The sequence below is a fragment of the Caretta caretta genome, chromosome 1 (assembly GCF_965140235.1).
Source record: "Caretta caretta isolate rCarCar2 chromosome 1, rCarCar1.hap1, whole genome shotgun sequence".
Classification (NCBI taxonomy): Eukaryota; Metazoa; Chordata; order Testudines; family Cheloniidae; genus Caretta; species Caretta caretta.
This window is the reverse complement of record NC_134206.1, coordinates 21095008-21110531: the sequence shown is the minus strand read 5'-3', so window position 1 is coordinate 21110531 and position 15524 is coordinate 21095008. Positions and strand designations below refer to the sequence as shown.

The window sequence follows — 15524 nt, the reverse complement described above, 5'->3', positions numbered from 1 at the left end:
TAAACCTTCTATCTACAGTGATTTAAATTCTGGAGTTAATAAAAATGGTTGCACAAATTTGTTACAATGAGATAAATTGGATTGTGGGTGGCCTGCGGAGCACCTAGTATTGTTCCACGGAGAACTGGCTGATCACAGGATACTAACCCTGCTCATTGGTTTTGCCATGTTAAACAATGGAGACTTAAAAATGCCCTCAGATATCACATTGACATGGGCCTTGTTAGGTATCTAGGTACTGAAAAAATGTAGTAGACACTTTCCTAATGTTAATCTTCCATGTAAGATGTTGCTATAATTACCTTAGGGGTTTTTATGGGATTATGAATGCCTGAGTGCTGGTCCATGCAATCATGAATGGAAGCAGAAGGAATTCATAAGACAGTGTCTCTTTCAAGACGTGGTCCATAGTATAAGACGGTATGAACCCTTGAACTTTATGATATACAAAATAAGGGAGTGGGGAAACAACAAAACAACTGATTAAATGGTGAAGTTAGATTTGTGTCTTGTTGGTTCCACGTGTGTGGATGTGGATATGTGTGTGATCTTTTTCCGTTCTGTGATCTTTTTCTGATCTTTGATAGCTGCTTTCAACTATCTGAGAGGTGGTTCCAGAGAGGATGGTTCTAGACTATTCTCAGTGGTAGAAGAGGACAGGACAAGGAGTAATGGTCTCAAGTTGCAGTGGGGGAGGTTTAGATTGGATATTAGGAAAAACTTTTTCACTAGGAGGGTGGTGAAACACTGGAATGCGTTACCTAGGGAGGTGGTAGAATCTCCTTCCTTAGAAGTTTTTAAGGTCAGGCTTGACAAAGCCCTGGCTGGGATGATTTAATTGGGGATTGGTCCTGCTTTGAGCAGGGGGTTGGACTAGATGACCTCCTGAGGTCCCTTCCAACCCTGATATTCTATGATTCTATGATTCTGTAGGTGGGAGAGGATGCATGGGCCTAAGATTTATTGACCTACTTGCAGAAGGTGTTTTCAGGAGGGACAAATATGTGAAGGCATGTTGGACCCACTCAGGGACCGGGCTGCAAGGCACATGGGGCAGCATGAAGGAAGATATGGAGACAGAAGTGGGAGAAAGATGTGGTTTGTTCTACAACTTAGGCAGAGTGGAGAGGGATGCAAAATGAGACGAGAGCAGAGAGTAAGCAGGAAATAGGTTGTATTGTCTTGAAACATGGCGCTTGAATTTGTAATGATGCAGGTACAGTTACAGTGGTCTCTACCCCTCATGCCACTGCATCAGCAGTGAATTGGAGAAGCCTGGGGGAGGGTGGGAAATGGAGTCTGCCTGCTCCAATGGTTCCAAATTGACATCACATTTTTCTCTCCAATAATTGTTACTGAAAGAGCCCAACAAATTCTGGAGTATAAATAAATGGAACAAAAAGCTGGATAATGTCATCTAAATGCTATTCAGCTTATTCTGGCAAGGCCTTTCTTCGTAACGGTAGGGCTAGGCCCCTTTCCCCATAAAGGTGAAGTTTTTCTCCAGAAAATCCTTCCCTGAAATGTGAGCAGCCCATGTTAATGCCATACCATTCAAGGTTAATTCAGGGTTTCTAGTATAAATACTGTTGTTCATAAATCTAACACTGACTAGATTCTCCCAGGAGCAGGGGTATATTTTCCCCCCTTTAAAAAGTCCTCTCCCTGGTCCCACTTTAAAAATGTATTGAAGTAATGAATTGGTTTGCTTTTTTTTTTTTTGCAGTTATTTAGATCAGCAAGGATCCAGTTGTAGAAGATAGATTTTTTTTTCAAGTTGTGTCTTAAAAATTAATGTAAGTTCATACTATGGACACAGTAGTTTCTTTTTAGAGTCATTGAGCCTGACTGTCATTGTCCTGCATCTTATGTAGTCGCTTACACCAGAGCAAAGTGTAAAATGCAACCGAAATCAGAATGCTGTTATACTTACTGCACAGGTGTACACAACTGCACAAGGTGGTGTGCAGAAGAGAATCAGCCAATTATACCTAGCATATAAATTCAAATTTAGAGTAAAATCTCTTCTGAAAAGTGTTTACTGAGCAGACGAGACCTGATCCAAAATCCAGTGAAATCAATGGGAGTCTTTCCATTGACTTCAACGGGCTTCATGTTGAGTAGCCATTTTATAAAATTAAATATTGATAATTTTATTTAAAAACTGAAAAAAAAACAATCAGATTACATTATGAACCAATCACTAGCCAAATTTCCTCTTGTTGTATACATGACATTATTTGTGTAAAAAGAAAAGGAGTACTAGTGGCACCTTAGAGACTAACCAATTTATTTGAGCATAAGCTTTCGTGAGCTACAGACTAACACAGCTGCTACTCTGAAACCTGTCATTATTTGTGTACAAATTGCAATACATGTACCAAAAAAAAGTCCCACACACTTAAAATCTAACAGCAACATCTTTCCCACGTGCTAGATGGTGGTATATCAGAGGGGAGGCGATCAGTGGCAGCTATGTGTTGGAGCCTGAGCCATTTTGCTGGCTTGCAGAGTCATATGGTTCCATCGGCTTGGGGAAGAATGTATTCTAGGGGCTGTTTTGTGCAGCCATGTGGAAATCTTATGTATATCTCTTCTCCAGTTTATAAACATTTCAGGAACCCAGGCAGGAAACCATAGAGAAGAGGTGACGAATAACATTTCAGAATCAAATAGCAAATAGTCAAAGACCTACTTAAAGCAAATAGGTTGTGAATAGCCCAAAGACTAAAAAATAGGCGTGGGCTCAGGCTACTGTGAACACCAATGTTGGTGCCTTATACTGGCAGTATCTACACTCTAAGTCTACATTCACAAACTGTCCAGACATTTGAGGATTTCCACCCTTGCTTTTCAATCCGCACGTGACTGGACCTTTCCTTTGATGGGGTCTACAAACCGCAACTCATTCCTGATGGAATCCTTCTCATTTATCCCTCTCACCTTTAAAAAGCATTTTAAAGTGCCCTGCCCCCAAAAACCAAAACAATTTCTGTAGACCCATCACAGTTGGCCCTATATTTACCAAAGTTCCTTTCAATTCCTCTTTTTCCTTTTTTTGCACTTGGGCCCCCACACTTTGTTTGTATTTTATGAGGGTGGCATATTATTCTGTTATGTACAGCACTCTGAGCACTTTGACCCTTCTGATCATCTAGATTGACCTCCTGTACAATTAATGTATTAATTATAACTGAAAACAAGAGAAAATAACCTTTATTGTCTTACAGTACTGAAGCCATTGACCTCTTCCATGATAGTTCTTTATTTCAGTATGTACTCTGAGAGCAATTAACATAATTAAGTTCTTACTTAGGGAAATGTCTATGAAAATCACCTTCCAAGTGCCTGATTTTACCATTTTTTCCACATTTTTTGGAATGGAACCATTCAAACAGGCACATTAAAGCATGAGCAGATAAGAGAAATTTCCAATGATAAATCAAGACTCTCTTTTCTTTTCCCTTTTATTTTATAATGGATGTGGTAGACCAGAAAAGGTAGTAATTTATAGCTACCAGGGAATTGCTGCCCATTACTCACTCTGGGATGGTGTGTAGTTTCCAGCCCTTAACTGTCAATCAATTATATGGAGCTTGAAATCAATTTGTCATTAGATTTAATCATGGTCACTTCCATGTGGATTTGTTATTTTGTTTACAACTGAGAAGCCCTCCTTTAAAAGTGAATTTGGATCCTGTAGCACTGTGTCACAGAGATAGGCAGTTTAATTCTGTATTGAACAAGCAGAGTACCATGGTCCTGGCCCAACTATGTCCCCGTCATTAAGGGCCTGATCCTGTGAATTGGTTAGAGTTTTTAACTGCCATTGACTTCAGTGGGAATTGATGTGAGAGTGGTCAGTGCCTCCAGAATTGGGATCTCACTGATCATGGCTTTGGCTTTAGAGGAAGCTGTTCACTCACTTCTAAAGGCAAAACTCTCCTATTTTGGCCAGAGGTCCAAAAATTCTCTTAGCTACCAAGCTCTGGTCACCATGAAGAGGTATATTTCTAATTACAGTTGTAACGTACCCTCATGTTGGGTGGGTGAGCAGCATGACCCTCTTGCTGTAAAGTGATGTCACTTTGACACTGATGACATTACGCTTAGCGAAAGAGACCATGAACCAGTTTTTAGCCTGCTGGTGTAACCATCAGACAGAAAATATTATTCTTTAACATGTAAGAATGAAACACTGGGTGCCAACTTGTTGGAATCTGGTTTATAATCTCTCTCACGCAACTATTGCCACAGATTACTTCATTTTACGTGGAAGTGGTCATCTTTAGAATTAGATTTAGAAATGCCAGTTGGAATGAATCTTCTACACATCACTGTTCGATAATGAGAACTGCTGCTCACCTTGTGAACTCTCATACTGATGGGATAATCAAAATGGGTACAACTTTCTATTAAGGACAATAGCCATAATTAGAGAAGTATAAAGAAGCCACTCAAAACTGGTGTTTCAAGGAACTCTAATTTACTCTAGATACAGGTCGCTGGAGGTAGGAACACCCCACCTTATGAATGTCAGTCTAAGCTTAGGTACTCTGTGTGCCAATGCATATACACCTGCCCTTATCTTTTCCTGCACTCACTCTCTGAATAAGAGTTGTATGAATTCGCTCTAAGGATCCAAAATGGCAATGAATTGGGTGCTCTTAATTTAATGCAGATCGTATCATCATTGTCACCAATCCCACTGCTGCTGCCTCTGAAATCAAGGAGAGTTTTGCTTGTTACTTCAAAAGAAGCAGGGTTAATTTACCCTAAAATGGGGATCAACAGCCTTTGGCACGCGGCCTATCAGGGAAATCTGATAGCGGGCCGGGACGGTTTGTTTAACTGCAGCATCCGCAGGTTCAGCCGATCGCAGCTCCCACTGACCGCGGTTCACCGTTCCAGGCCAGTGGGGGCTGCAGGAAGTTGTGTGGGCCAAGGGATGTGAATACTATTTTCAAATACATGGGGGGATGTCTATGCAAATTATATCCATATTGTACAGAACAAATGTTTAAAGTGATATCAGCCTGTCATGCTGTTTACAACTCTACAGAGCTTTCAGGGCACAATTATATTTTTCTCCTTAGATTCTAAAGGGCAAAAGATGAAAAAAGAACACAAAAAAGTCTTTCATAAACATTTTTCAAGGACAAGGAACCAGAGGTTTGCCAATTGCAAAAATCCTTCTGGGTAAAAAGGCATCTTAAATTGGTTATTCTGCCTGACTTGTCATGTTTATCCACTCAACTGGGTTTTACTTATGTTTCTCTTCTAAATTAGCTACCTTTTTAAGAATCCCTCAAGATTTTAATCCCAGAAAGATAAAGCTTTTTAAAATAGCATGGTCTTGTTAGCTTTATCTGAAGTGAGTTACTTGAGCACAGTTGCTAATCTAATGGGAAAAGATAAGTATAGACTAAAATTGATATGCATGTGTGTATTCCCGTGTCCTTATTCTTTTGCAAGCAAGAGGAACATCATCACAGTAGGAATAAGACTGTACTGTGAAGTCCAGTAAAGCACTTACCACAAGCTTCATTGAAAGTGGCTTTGCTTTCAGGAGACTTTTTATATAAGATTAACTTTATTAATATTTTTCAATTTAAAATAGCTTTCACAAAGGCCACGAACCACCAAGATAGCTTCATGGGAGCATGGCAAGTCAATTATTTTTGTAACAGCTCACGAAGTCTTAAGCTTTAAACAGGTTAAAAGGATTTTTTCTCCCCAATCTTACAATAGCACGTTTCTCCGTAATAGTAACTGTATGGCTTTTATCGGACAATAAACGGGTGCTGAGCTACCATCAATTGGCAAAATTCTGATTATGAAGACCTGAATTCTTCAGAGAGAGAACAAGTTTTGTCCTAGTGCATTTACACGTGTTGTTTCCATAAAAAGCCAATTAATGAGTATCCTAATATTGCTCAAAAAACAGTTGGAGAATGGACATTGGTGGTCAAAATCAGACCTTGCATGAATGCTTATAACAAGCATGGAAGTCTCTGGGCCAAACTGAGCAGAGATGTAATTGATGGAGAAGTTGTGTACTGAGTGTGGTAAATTGGTCTGAAAACGGGTGGAAATGGTAAAACATGTTTGCCCTAATCTGGCATTCAGTGGGCGGGCAAAACTCATTTGCCAATGTGTAAGATAGTCACACATAGTTTCCTGCTTCCTTACCCTCACAGAAGGGTGTAAAATAAAACAAGTTTTGTCAAAAACACATTTTATTTTGCACACTTCTATTTAGTAACTTTTCTTACTACACTTTCTATCATTATGCCCATTCTGCAAACCAGCTGAATGCTAAATCAATACAAATTAATCAACTCCAACCACTTATACTTGGTTTCACACCCAACATGTAATTTACACCTTCGTTTACATCACAGATGAATATGACTATGAAATTTAAAGCATGTCTTGCCTGTTATTTTACATCTCCAATAAGAAAACTAATCTGTTGTGTGTAATCCATTAACCATCCACTTACAGCATATGAATACATTCTTCTGCTCCTTCTGTATGGCTTAAAAACAGCAAGGTTAGATGCCCAAGTCTAGATTAACGATCTAATTGATTGCTTCAGGTGATGCGGAGTGAATGGCAGTGATTCCACCATCACGTGGATTAGTTGGGCCATTGATTGACAAGGTGTTCCATAATTTGAAGGCCATTTCCTCGGTCACAAATAGGATTGTATCTCAGACCCCATTTATGGAGAAGGTAGGCACGTCTGCCATGCGATGTGCAGATGCGATTCAAGGTGGGCCATATTTTCTGTGGGATTGTAGAACCACTGAGTTCTTCAGTTGGGTCCTTGATGTGGTGTTTTTTCAGGATGTTGGTGTCCTTCCACCTTGCTCACCATTGATCTTCAGGGAGAAACCCTGAATCTTTGAGCTCTTGCATTGCCAGCCTAAAAGATTTTCTTGATTTGAGTCACAATCTCAGTATATTATTTAGGTCTTCGTCTATTGGAAGATTCTTGTTCCCTTGAATATGATGGAGCCTCCAAAGAATTATCATATTGGAATGAACTTGGGGTGGGTGGATGTGCACCAGTACGGGAAGCCGTGGTTGTGGCATTTGTTTTATTGTGCCCGTATTAATCTGCGTGATGCTCTTAAATTGACAATCAACAAGCGATGTGTGTGAGCTACGTGTTCAGATGGGTGAGCAGTATTTTGCAGTTCAGGAGATAAGAGCTAGTGACGAGGTCTGTAAAGTTTTTGCATTGGCTCCCAGGTCATTCCTGCCAATTTCTGGATGAAATTTACATGTATCTTAATTCTGTCATGAATATTTTTCAGGTGCTGGTCATATTCCATGGTGGGATCATGTTTTATCTGCAAGCCACAGAACTCTATGTGCTGTTCCTAACTAGCCATTTGATTGTTTAGATGAAATGCTGACACAATAAGCTGAATGATGTTGGGTTTAGCCATCAGTATAAGAAATATTATTCCATATTAAAATGTTTTTAAGGTTCATCCTTAGTAAGGATTTGTTCTGTGTAGGTAAATCCTGTGCCTGTATGGTCAAAGCAATGTCATCAGCATTAATTTCTGTGATGATGTTCGGGGAAGACCACTGGTGTGGATATTAAACAGGATAGGTGCTAAGACTGATCCTTGTGGTAGGCCATCATTGAGAGTGCATGGCTTGCTGACCTGATCACATAGGAAAACACAAAAGGTTGGTCCGAATGTCTTGGAAGAATTTTATTGTTGCATGGGATAATTTTGCTGGCTTTTAGGAGGAGGCTGTTCCTCCACATCGTGTCATAGGCAGCAGATAAGCCTAAGAAAGCTGCCCCAGACTTGAGTTTACACTAGAATCCTGCCTCAGTGTGTGTTGTCAAGGCTAATACTTGGTCAGTGCAGCTATGGCCTGATTGGAAACCCATTTGTTTGTCCAGTAACATTGCTTCTAAAGTTCTACAAGCGGCATAATCCTTGCCAGTTATACATTCATTTGAGGTGAATCTGTGTATAGTTTCTTAGTGTTTCCAGTTTACTCCAAAGAGTTAGGGTAAATTTTCAAAAGTGCCTATGTCCCATTTTCAGAAGCAATTTAGCTACTAAGGAGTCTAAGTTTTCATTGACAGTCAATAGATTTCAAAATTGTCCTTTTTTATAATTTATTATGAGCATTTTTATGCTCATAATTCATTTAGACACTTTTGAAAATTTTATTTGTAGGCCCCCTTCATTGGCAAGCACATAGAATCAGCTTCTGCTCTCAGATAGATCAGCGTGAACCTAGATAACTCCACTGTAGCATTATTCAGGATTTACTCCACTGTGACTGAAATAGAGTTTGTCTCAGAAGGCCACAAATGCTGGCTCTTCAGATCAAGCAATGTCAAACCACTAAACTACTCATTTTGTTTTATAAATGGAACCCAGAAACCCACTTGTTTGATATTACTGAGATTTAAATGCACTGGATAAAATTTTTAAAAGCTCCTAATTCAGTTAGGAGGCTAAGCCCCATTTTCAAAAGTGACTTGGGAGCCTAAATCTCACTGAAAATCAATGGTGCTAAGTACCCAAGTGTCAGTCACTTTTGAAAATGGGAAGTCTGCTTTGGTGACTGAAAAATTTACCTATAGCCTCATTCATAAATAGACCCAAATCTGTTTAAGTCAGTTGGACTGTGTCTAGTTATGCCAGGCTAGAAATTGGCCCAAGTGTAGTGATAGTGTAACACCAACAGACCCCGGTCATCGGCGGGCAGGATTGAACCGGGGACCTCTGGAGCATAGTGCAAAAGCCTCTACTGCATGAGCTAAAAGCTAACTGACTGTTAGCTAAGGCTGTAGAGCAGACTCATTTTAGCTCTCTTTCTAAGTGGTCTCAGTGCCACTAGATGGGACAGAACACCACACCCAGGAGGTGTGTGGGTTACAATAGCAGTGTGTTTCATTAGTGTGGTAATATATGGATCTCACTTCTGTTGAATTTCCATACACATCCAAGTTGAAGGATCCCAGTTTAATAATTGAGAGGAATGAATTCAAGTAGGTGAGATTTTAAAAACCCAAATGTAAATTGTAGTTCTTTATCAACCCACTCAGCCTAATCTGGTAGCCCAGATTCCAAAGCCATATATATGCTATTGCTTAGCATTAACAGGAAATTCCAACTTCTAGTTCTGAGAGGCAAATCTCCTTCCCCTGTCCTTGCTCTGTGTGTTTAAAGCTGTTATCTGCAGAAATCCATAGAGACGTAAGAGGAAAGTGGAGGGATTCATAAAATATGTTTTCTGACTAGTTCTACAAATCAGGCTTTGTGTCTGGAACTAAGCAGAGTGGGAGTGAGTGATATTTGCAAGACTTCAACGGGCCATTCAAGGGGACACAGGATCTGTGGCTACATAGTTGTAGTGGGCCAGAACTCCTACATGTGGAGCATGGAAAGGCAGTGGCCTCTGAGCTGGAGTAGCAGCTGCAGACTGACTGGGCGGCAGTCCCACCTCATGCAAGGTATGGGGGTTGAATAGCCACTACCACACTTAGCTCCATGGACAAAACCCAAGTAATCTGGCTTTGTGCAGAAGAGGTGAATTTAAAGTTTGACACACCATTTTAAATCAACCAGTTGAAAATCAGTTCCTTGTGTATTCACCAGCCAAAACTGGAGTTCAGAGTGTTGTGCTTTCCCTGTTGATGATGATGCTAAAATCTAAAGCAGTGTAGAGAATGTTAGATTCATATATTATTTAGGTGTTTGCAATGTCAACCTTTGCAAGAGAGTCACAAAACACTGATTTCCAATGGTATTTCCAAGTAAAAAGGCTTTACATACATATATATATAAATTTATCACATAAAAAAGTTAAAAGGACATTAAAGTTGCAATATCAAGCACTCACAAGTTAGGAAATGCCAAAATTAAAGTTGCTAATAAAACCTTAATTTGGCCTCCTTGTGTGTATACATTTTGATTAAGCTTACGATTTAATCATTGGTATTTTTAGTAAAAATCACGGACAGGTCATGGGCAAGAAATAAAAAATCACGGCCCATGACCTGTCCATGACATATACCATAAATATCACTGACTGAATCTTGGGAAGGGGGGGGGGCGCTGCAGGGGGAGGAGCCTGGGGCACCAGCTGCGGCTGGGGGGAGCCCGCAGCACCAGCTGCCGGGGAGGAGAGAACCCTGGGGGGCCCAAAGCTGCACTGGCTGCTGCCAGGGGTAGCCCCGAGGGGTCAGTGGCCACTTTGGCCACTGCCCAGTGGGGGGAAGGCCCAGGGGGCCAGCAGCCACCCCAGGACCACTGTTGGGAGCAGCCGAGCTGCGGCTGCTCCCACCACCCGCAAGGCCAGCAGCATTGGCTGCTGCTCAGGCAATCCCCGGGGCCAGCTGCCCAGGACCGCCGGAGCAGTGGCTGGGGCGGCTGCCTGCAGAGCCACCCGAGCGACTGGCTGCAGACCAGCTCCAGCAGCAGCTGGTGTGGCTCTTCCGGGTTCACCTAGAGCAGCTGGCCCCGGGGTCAGGCACACTGGCCGCTGCAGAAGTCACGGAGGTCACAGGAAATCACAGAATCCGTGACTTCGACGGCCTCCATGACGAACATGGAGCCCTAATTATGATACAGTCTTTAATTACATGATCTGATGCCATTTTTTCTACAACTCTCCTACTCATTCAGTACATGGGATTATATGGTGCTTGTTGCACTGGTAGTTACTCAATATTTCTTTGTATCCTTATCATTTGGTGCACGATTATGGCACACCATCCTAATTCTGCACTGAATAAAGAATTATTAATTTCTGCATGGGCTCTTCTTAGTACATTTAGAAACATTAATGAATTTATCTTCCTTCACAGCACCCAGTGAGATGAACTGGAATTATTATCTGCATTTTACGCATGAAGAATAGAGGCAGAGAGATTAAAACTGTCAAGGTTCCTCCCCCACTCTGAACTCTAGGGTACAGATGTGGGGACCTGCATGAAAAAACCCCCTAAGCTTATCTTTACCAGCTTAGGTCAAAACTTCCCCAAGGTACAAAATATTACACCCGTTATCCTTGGAATGGCCGCTACCACCACCAAACTAATACTGGTTACTGGGGAAGAGCTGTTTGGACGCGTCTTTCCCCCAAAAATACTTCCCAAAACCTTGCACCCCACTTCCTGGACAAGGTTTGGTAAAAAGCCTCACCAATTTGCCTAGGTGACTACAGACCCAGACCCTTGGATCTTAAGAACAATGAACAATCCTCCCAACACTTGCACCCCCCCTTTCCTGGGAAATGTTGGATAAAAAGCCTCACCAATTTGCATAGGTGACCACAGACCCAAACCCTTGGATCTGAGAACAATGAAAAAGCATTCAGTTTTTACAAGAAGACTTTTAATAAAAAATAGAAGTAAATAGAAATAAAGAAATCCCCCCTGTAAAATCAGGATGGTAGATATCTTACAGGGTAATTAGATTCAAAAACATAGAGAACCCCTCTAGGCAAAACCTTAAGTTACAAAAAAGATGCACAGACAGAAATAGTTATTCTATTCAGCACAATTCTTTTCTCAGCCATTTAAAGAAATCATAATCTAACACATACCTAGCTAGATTACTTACTAAAAGTTCTAAGACTCCATTCCTGTTCTGTCCCTGGCAAAAAGCAGCATACAGACAGACACAGACCCTTTGTTCCTCTCCCTCCTCCCAGCTTTTGAAAGTATCTTGTCTCCTCATTGGTCATTTTGGTCAGGTGCCAGCGAGGTTACCTTTAGCTTCTTAACCCTTTACAGGTGAGAGGAGCTTTCCCCTGGCCAGGAGGGATTTCAAAGGGGTTTACCCTTCCCTTTATATTTATGACACGCCCCCCAAATCTCAGCTAGGGTGAAACACTGGCTGGGATTTCTTCCTGGAGCTCTAGGAAAAACAGAGTTAATAAGACACATGCATCTCTAAATATACTACCAAGTACATAAAGACTAACAATATTTTCCACATCTCAAGGACGATTTTAACCAGTTGATTCTGGGAAACTTTCACTGGAGAGTGCATCAGCCACTTTGTTAGAAGCTCCTGAGATGTGTTGGACGTCGAAATCAAAATCTTGGAGAGCTAAACTCCACCGAAGAAGTTTTTTGTTAGTTTCCTTGACGGTGTGAAGCCACTTCAGTGCAACATGGTCGGTTTGCAGGTGGAAACGCCGTCCCCAAACATATGGGCATAGCTTTTCCAGAGCGTAGACAATGGCGTAACATTCTTTTTCAGTGACTGACCAGTTGCTTTCCCTCTCAGACAGTTTTTTGCTGAGAAACACTACAGGGTGGAATTCTTGATCAGGTCCTTTCTGCATTAAAACTGCTCCCACACCACGCTCAGATGCATCTGTGGTTACTAGGAACGGTTTGTCAAAGTCTGGGGCCCTTAGTACAGGGTCAGACATGAGTGTCGCTTTAAGCTTGTTAAAGGCCTTCTGACACTTTCCGGTCCACTGAACAGCATTTGGCTGTTTCTTTTTGGTTAGGTCTGTCAGTGGGGCAGCGATTTGGCTGTAGTGCGGTACAAATCGTCTGTAATAACCGGCCAAGCCTAAGAAGGATTGAACCTGTTTCTTTGACTTTGGGACAGGCCACTTTTGGATAGCATCCACTTTGGCCTGTAGGGGGCTGATAGTTCCTTGACCCACCTGGTGTCCAAGGTAAGTCACTCTGTTTAGGCCTATTTGACACTTCTTAGCCTTAACAGTTAGTCCTGCCTCCCTTATGCGCTCAAGGACTTTTTGTAGATGTTCCAGGTGGTCTGCCCAGGAATCCGAAAATATGGCCACATCGTCAAGGTAGGCGACTGCATATTCTCCTAATCCCTCTAGGAGACCATCTACAAGTCTTTGGAAAGTGGCGGGTGCATTTCGCAGCCCGAAAGGGAGTACATTAAATTCATACAGCCCGAGATGTGTGATGAAGGCTGACCTTTCCTTGGCAGATTCATCTAGCGGTACCTGCCAGTACCCCTTGGTTAAGTCCAAGGTAGAGATGAACTGGGCCCGTCCCAGTTTCTCTAATAGTTCATCTGTGCGTGGCATGGGATAGTTGTCTGGGCGAGTTACAGCATTTAGCTTATGGTAGTCCACGCAAAAACGTATTTCCCCATCTGGTTTGGGAACTAGAACCACTGGAGATGCCCATGCACTTTCAGAGGGGCGGATTACACCCATCTGTAACATATCCTGGATCTCCCGTTCTATAGCAGTTTTAGCTTGAGGAGACACCCGGTAAGGTTGGACCCTAATTGGGTGAGCATTACCTGTGTCAATGGAGTGGTATGCCCGTTCAGTCAGTCCTGGGGTGGCTGAGAACGTTGGCGCGTAGCTAGTGCACAGCTCCTGGATCTGCTGTCGCTGCATACGCCCAAGGGTCATGGAGAGGTTCACCTCTTCCACACCACCAGCACATTTCCCTTCGTAGTAAACACCTTCAGGCCACTCAGCGTCGTCTCCTCCCTGGGCTGTAAACTGACAAACCTTTAATTCTCTGGAATAAAAGGGCTTTAGAGAATTAATATGGTACACCTTAGGCTTTCGGTTGGAGGTGGGGAATGCTATGAGATAATTAACAGCTCCCAGGCGCTCCTGGACCGTGAATGGCCCTTCCCACGATGCTTCCATTTTATGGGCCTGGAGCGCCTTTAAGACCATGACCTGGTCTCCTACTTTGAAGGAACGCTCTCTGGCATGTTTATCATACCAGGCTTTTTGCTCTTTTTGAGCATCCTGTAAGTTTTCTCTAGCAAGGGCTAAAGAGGTTCGGAGGGTGTTCTGTAGGTTGGTTACAAAGTCCAGAATGTTAGTTCCTGGAGAAGGTGTAAATCCCTCCCATTGCTGCTTCACCAACTGCAATGGCCCCTTAACCTCACGGCCATATACAAGTTCAAATGGGGAAAACCCTAAACTGGGATGTGGTACAGCTCTGTAGGCAAAGAGCAACTGCTGCAACACTAGGTCCCAATCATTGGAGTGCTCATTTACGAATTTACGTATCATGGCCCCCAAAGTTCCATTAAACTTCTCCACCATGCCATTTGTTTGATGATGGTAAGGAGTGGCAACCAAGTGATTTACCCCATGAGCTTCCCAAAGGTTTTTCATAGTTCCTGCCAGGAAATTAGTCCCTGCATCGGTGAGGATGTCGGAGGGCCAACCTACCCTGGCAAAAATGTCTGCTAGTGCCTGGCACACACTTTTAGCCCTGGTGTTGCTTAGAGCTACTGCTTCCGGCCATCGGGTGGCAAAATCCATGAAAGTCAGTATGTACTGCTTTCCTCTGGGTGTCTTTTTCGGAAAAGGACCCAGAATATCCACAGCTACTCGTTGAAATGGAACTTCAATGATGGGGAGTGGCTGGAGAGGGGCTTTGACCTGGTCTTGGGGTTTTCCCACTCTTTGGCACACCTCACAAGACTGGACATAGGTAGAAACATCCTTGCCCATTCCCTCCCAGTGGAATGACCCCCCCAAACGGTCTTTGGTCCTGTTCACCCCAGCATGGCCACTAGGGTGATCATGGGCTAAGCTCAAGAGCTTGGCCCGGTATTTAGTTGGAACTACCAACTGTCTCTGAGGATGCCAGTCTTCCTGGTGTCCACCAGAAAGAGTTTCCTTGTATAAAAGTCCTCTTTCTACAACAAACCTGGATCGATTAGAAGAGCTGAGAGGCGGTGGGTTGCTCCGTGCCGCCGTCCAAGCTCTCTGGAGGCTTTCATCTGCTTCCTGTTCGGTCTGGAACTGTTCCCTTGATGCTGGAGACATCAGTTCCTCATGGGATTGTGGACTTAGGCTTGGTCCCTCTGGAAGCGATATAGGGGATGGAGCTGTTTCTGTTGACTGTGAACCGCTCTCCGCTGGTGCACTATGTTGGGATTCAGGCTCCGGCTGAGCCTCTTGGGTCGGGTTATCGGCTGCTGCCAGTTCAGGTTCGGTGGGGCCCTCTGGTGTTGAGGTTGCAAGTACTGGATTCAGTGCTGACACGGGGTCTGGTGTTGGTTGTTCGGCTGGTTCCGGTTCTGGGACTGGTTCCGTCTGGGTCTCTGGGACTGGATCCACTACTGCTGTTGCAGACATTGGCCTGGGGTCCAGGTCCATCACCTCTGACTGGGTCCTGATAGAAGTTTCCGGAACAGAGCTAGGCCTCACGGCTTGTTTAGCCTGGCTGCGGGTGACCATTCCCACCCTCTTGGGCTGCTTCACATGATTGGCCAAGTCTTCCCCCAACAGCATGGGGATGGGATAATCATCATAGACTGCAAAAGTCCACATTCCTGACCAGCCCTTGTACTGGACAGGCAACTTGGCTGTAGGCAAATTGAAAGAGTTGGACTTGAAGGGTTGAATCGTCACTTGGATCTCTGGGTTGATTAAATTGGGGTCCACTAAGGAAGCATGGATAGTTGACACTTGTGCTCCGGTGTCCCTCCACGCGGTGACCTTCTTCCCGCCCACACTCACAGTTTCCCTCCGCTCCAAGGGTATCTGGGAGG

At 43.2% G+C, this 15524-nt stretch overlaps 1 protein-coding gene across 24 annotated transcripts in view; it reads left to right on the top strand.

Moving 5' to 3' along the window:
• DLG2 (discs large MAGUK scaffold protein 2) overlaps positions 1 to 15524 on the top strand; it is a 1511004-nt gene that overhangs the window by 1429575 nt on the left and 65905 nt on the right. The gene's annotated exons all lie outside the window — the stretch shown is intronic.